Consider the following 6000-nt stretch of genomic DNA (forward strand, 5'->3'; position numbering starts at 1 on the left):
GTTGTAACTCGGCGACCGGATGTTGGGGAGCCTCCGGCGTCATAACTGTGGCTGACACGTATCGTGTGCTGTCTAAATTTTGAGTCGCAGACACCGTTGAGCGTTGGTTTATTATCTCTGTTTCGAAAAGCGATGAATTTGTGTGTGGTTCCTCCCTGTGTCCCGTCTTGAAGCGCTGTTTTGTTTTGTGTGTGTGTGTGTGATAATGAACCAACTAGCCCGTCAGTCAATCTTTGCAAGTAATGTGTCGTTAAGAAGATTGTAACATCAATGTCTTTGCATGCCTCTTTTCATAAGAGACGCGTATTGTTTCTTTGATGGTCTCTTTTATTCACAGAAGCATCCACGATGGGGCGAAATCATGATCAACTTTTCTACCACGATAACACGCCACGCTGCGAAATCTTTATCGGAGCAGCAAAAGGCGGATAACTGAGGAGGCTTTCTGATAAAACGAGCACAAAGCGGGAGACGAGGACGCAGATAGACACACACGATGCTGATTTCCGACAAGTCATAAATTACACTTGTCAGCTTTCTGACAAGGTCGTCCATTTGTGATAAGTGCGCGAAATCTTTTGCGAGTGCACGAAGTATGACATTTTAAAGCACGAACGATCAGCTCCTCAATCAATAACTAACAACGTAGGGTATATAAGCTAAAGCATATTTTTTATCTCTTTCTCTCTCTCTCACCTATCTCATCCCCTTGCCCCTCCCCCAGTACAGGGTCGCCAATCGGAGATAATCTCTGGTTAACCTCCCTGTCTTTCCTTTGCCTTTCTGTCTCTCTCGTCCTTGAAGGAGCTAGACTCTACGTGACCATGCCTACGTCGCACGGTACAATCGTCGAAAACGAGGGGCTCGATTTTCAGTAACAACTACATGAAGCCAACAGACAACGAACCAAAGTAACCCATAGAGTAAATTACCCGCCTTTTATTGAGCTTTAGGATTACGCTGGACGAAAAGTTTGCTATAAGCTTCAAATTCTTATAGAGGATAGAGCCCGTGGGAGCCGAATCCTCCTCGGTTTGAGCCCTTCGTTGCCCCAGATTTTTCTTCTATCGGTAATCGCGTGGCGATCGAGGGCTTCGCCCTACTCGACTCATGCCCGCGTTGATGTCTTGATGTAGCGTACGAGAGCTTATTGTGCTTCTACAATCACATACCACGCGTTGCCTTTGGTTTAATCGATGTTCCACATACGCCGCCCGTGGTCGTGCGTAGCGCTCCCCAACACTCTTGAGGATCGGTTATACGTATATACTGTATACCGGGTGTCCCAGTTAACTTGGACCAGGATTAAAAAAATAGATGTCCAAGAACTCTAGAGAAATTGTACCGACCGCATAGTAGCGGCAGTGTTGTGTACTTATAGCCAGTCTTTTTTTCATTACGAAGTATTAATTAATTTCTTTTAATTAGCAAACGTTCCAATTATTGTTTGAATCGCAAACATGTCAACTACAAAGTTGTAGGACACCTTAAATAACCTCCGAATCAAGCATTTATTTCTTGCTGAAGTGTGACTCGTTGTTTTTTCCAAGAAGAAACAAAATTTCGCGAAATACGCGAAATATGGAATAGATGCGCGCTCGCGCGCGGCTACTCAAGCGCCCCCGAGCGACCTTTGAAAGATATACGGCTGCATTCGTTTATCGCCGCATCGTACAAGGCTTCGTCATGTAGGATGGTTCGAGAGGTTTCACGACCTAACCTAACTAGTGTGGTGCGATAAGCGTTAGCATCTGCGGACGCAAGAATGTTGTGCTCGATCATGAGGCACTCGGGATTGTTTTAACCTTCGCGCATCATGAAACAAAGCTACAAAAGAAATTCAACCTATGTTAAAAAATAACAGTGCCGAAAAGAGCACGAAAAAATTAAAAAGGCAGCTCTCGGAAGAGCTACTCAGGAGTTTATTTCAATAAAAAATAAACCCAGAGCACGTAAGGCATCTCAGCCGCCCTCAAAGAAACATCCAAAGGTGCAATTGGTTTAGCCATTTACCCTTTCTGTCTCCTCAACTCCGAAAAAAGAGGTAAAATTACAAAGTAGTTTCTTACCTATTTCTATCTTTGTCGCAAGCTTTTTTTATAAAAGGATAGGGTGACATGAATACTTTGTTTAGCGCAAAATGACAGAGACAAGAAAGACGACAGGACAAGGCGCTACTCTCAACTGACATCATTTTATTGCGTCACTACTTTATAGACCGCTCAAACCAGAGGAACATGCGCAGTGAGCACCATGTGGTGGAGCCACCAACATCCGATCCCAAGAGCGCACTCATGCGACAGAATCCAAAAAACCAAATTCAGCGCTGTACAAGGTTAAGGAAGGCACACTAATGCACTGTGACCCCAATGACTGAATGAAAAATGCTTCCGATAACTCTCGGGCGGTGGTGTCACGGCTCTTTTTCAAAATCGTGGTATCACGAAACATGGGTTTGCACTTGCATGTTTTACAATGCTGAGCCAAATGGGAACCTGTGCCTGTTGGTATGGGTCGCTCATGTTCTCTAAGGCGCTCGTTAACACAGCGGCCTGACTGCCCTACATACACTTTGCCACATGACAAGGGAATCTTATAAACCACACCGACTCTGCAATCTACAAACTTCACGTGGTTCTTTTCACAATCAGGTTTTTTACTTGTTTTAGAAATACGGCTGCACAACATTGACAGTTTCTGAGGAGCGGAAAACACTACCGGAATTTGGTATCTAGTGGCGACATTCTTTAGATTGTGAGCCACTCAGTGGCAATACGGCACAACTTCAGGCCTCTTCTTTTGTGTGATGCGGTTACTTTTGTGCCGCTTCCCTTTCAGTTTCTGAAGCAATACCTCCTAGACTGACGCACCACCACACTTGGGTAACCAGCAGCCTACAGCCTATTTAACTGAGCAATGAACCTCATGTTCGCAGAGTGATGACAAGATTTCATTAAGGAAGATTCTAAACACATCAAAGCAATGGCTCGTTTCACAGTCTTTGAGTGCGCAGACGCGTAAGGTAAAAGTTCCTTACGTGCACGTGGCGAATACATCCAACAGGCGTGGCCTGTTTGTAAGGATAGCTGCAACTCTAAAAACTGCGAGGTAGATTTTCGCAATGTGACCGGGTTGTCTTCGGAAAGTTTCATATCCCTTCTTGAATTTTATTTAAGTGCAACTTTTATCCGGTTCGAAAACAACCTTTTTATCCAGAAAAATGGTGTGTGTATTGGTTCATGTGTGGCGCCTGCTCTTTGTAATATCTTTTTATCGTTTGTCGACCGCGCTCTTAAGAGTGTCTTAAACAACGACTCGGTTCAAATTTTTAGATATGTTGACGATTTTCTTGTTGTGATAAAACAGACTAACAATGACTGCTCCGTGACGGTAGCTGATATTTTAACTCTGTTCAATGACAATGGCAAAGCTTTAACTTTCACACATGAGCTATCTAGGGACGGTAAACTCCAGTTTTTAGATTTGCAGCTATCCTTACAAACAGGCCACGCCTGTTGGAAGCATTCGCCACGTGCACGTAAGGAACTTTTACCTTACGTGTCTGCGCACTCAAAGACTGTGAAACGAGCCATTGCTTTGATGTGTTTAGAATCTTCCTTAATGAAATCTTGTCATCACTCTGCGAACATGAGTTTCATTGCTCAGTTAAATAGGCTGCAGGCTGCTGGTTACCCAAGTGTGGTGGTGCGTCAGTCTAGGAGGTATTGCTTCAGAAACTGAAAGGGAAGCGGCACAAAAGTAACCGCATCACACAAAAGAAGAGGCCTGAAGTTGTGCCGTATTGCCACAGAGTGGCTCACAATCTAAAGAATGTCGCCACTAGATACCAAATTCCGGTAGTGTTTTCCGCTCCTCAGAAACTGTCAATGTTGTGCAGCCGTATTTCTAAATCAAGTAAAAAACCTGATTGTGAAAAGAACCACGTGAAGTTTGTAGATTGCAGAGTCGGTGTGGTTTATAATATTCCCTTGTCATGTGGCAAAGTGTATGTAGGGCAGTCAGGCCACTGTGTTAACGAGCGCCTTAGAGAACATGAGCGATCCATACCAACAGGCACAGGTTCCCATTTGGCTCAGCATTGTAAAGCATGCAAGTGCAAACCCATGTCTCGTGATACCACGATTTTGAAAAAGCGCCGTGACACCACCGCCCAAGAGTTATCGGAAGCATTTTTCATTCAGTCATTGGGGTCACAGTGCATTAGTGTGCCTTCCTTAACCTTGTACAGCGCTGAATTTGGTTTTTTGGATTCTGTCGCATGAGTGCGCTCTTGGGATTGGATGTTGGTGGCTCCACCGCATGGTGCTCACTGCGCATGTTCCTCTGGTTTGAGCGGTCTATAAAGGAGTGACGCAATAAAATGATGTCAGTTGAGAGTAGCGCCTTGTCCTGTCGTCTTTCTTGTCTCTGTCGTTTTGCGCTAAACAAAGTATTCATGGATTCGCACCAACTAGCCCGCCAACGCATTGTGCTGAATAGGGTGACATCATGGAGGTAAGTTAAACAGTCCCGTTTTACACCAGTTTTGAGCGGTTATTTTCCATTGCCACTTATAACACGTGCTCAAACCGGTCACTGTCTGAAGCAATACAGTACTTGCTTCTTCTCAACACTTGTGGTGTTGCAGCTTTGACCAACGACGCTGGAATCTCCCGGCAGACTCTGCTTATTTTTGCCTTTAGGGCGTCCGGTGTGGTAGTTTCACTGCTATACACGCGATTTCCACGTAGCCCCACAAAAACATGTCCAGTGGTGTCATGTCCGGTGGAGAATGTCGTTGACGTAGCGTTGCGTCGTTAGTGTGTTGTCAGAAAAGATGGGTCCGATGATGTTGCCATCAAAAATACTGCACCACACATGAAACTACCACTGGTATTGGTGTCGCGTTTGTGCCCCGTCAGTGGGGATTCCTATCACTCCAGTAGTGCGCGCTGTGAAGATTAACTTGTGCGTTTCTGGAGAAATTAGCCTCATCCGTCCAAAGAACGCGAGTGAGAAAATCTGGTTCTTCTTCACATTTCGTGAAAATCCGATTGGCAAAATCTGTTTTCAATATCTTGATCTTCAAGTCTTTGGTGAAGATGTAAAGTCAACAGTAAAAGTTTACGGGATGAGGTTTCCCCTTCAAATGTGAATTCCTCCACTGTTAAGGCATGACACTTCATATTTAATAAATCACTGTGTAGGTGGCGAAGGCTACTACATGCTGGAACATTTAATTCGAGGCTGTGTGACCACGCTTTGTGAGAATTCAGCATATTTGCAGATCCTGCGTCCCGTAAACTTTTCCGGTGGACTGTACATGATGCGGGTGCATGTGACCTTTTCTTTTTTTTAAATCCTCCACACTGAAGACCTTGAGGTTCCGGCCTACGCACTGGCGTCGCGCACACTACCGTGAGGCCTAGCAGCAAGGTATGCCAAAAGATCCGTTTCCGCTTCTTCAACTACCGTCGCAGTCCTGTGTCACTTTCTTGTGAAGCTACCCATCTCGCAAAGGACTTCGTACGTTCTAAGTACTAATGACGGACTAGGGCGTCCTCCACAATGCCACATCCGGAATAGCTTGGCTGCCTTCCTCTTGTCGCCGTGCGCCGCCCCCAGAGCCAGGATCATTTTAGCTTTCTGATAATTCGTGAAGGGCATGACTCTCTTCTTGAAGAGCAGGCCATTGGCCTGGTACCGTTGAGACCTCCAGTTATTATCTACGCACTGACACGTCAAGAAAAAATGATTTACGTAATCGGCAACAGCATATGCTGGCCGTACAGATTCGCTAAAACGCATTAGATGGACATAGTCTGCACAAGGTTTGTTTCTATTGCTAAAGGGAATAAAAGGAACATCTGTTCTGGGTGCGCATATCTACAGAACAATATGAGCGCGCAGAATTACAGCCCCATGTGCACCTTCATGATTTCCCGGTGAACTTCACAATTCCGTTTCACAAATACCGATCGCGGGGGCTGCGAGTTTCGC

Source organism: Dermacentor andersoni, chromosome 1 (assembly GCF_023375885.2).
Source record: "Dermacentor andersoni chromosome 1, qqDerAnde1_hic_scaffold, whole genome shotgun sequence".
NCBI lineage: Eukaryota > Metazoa > Arthropoda > Arachnida > Ixodida > Ixodidae > Dermacentor > Dermacentor andersoni.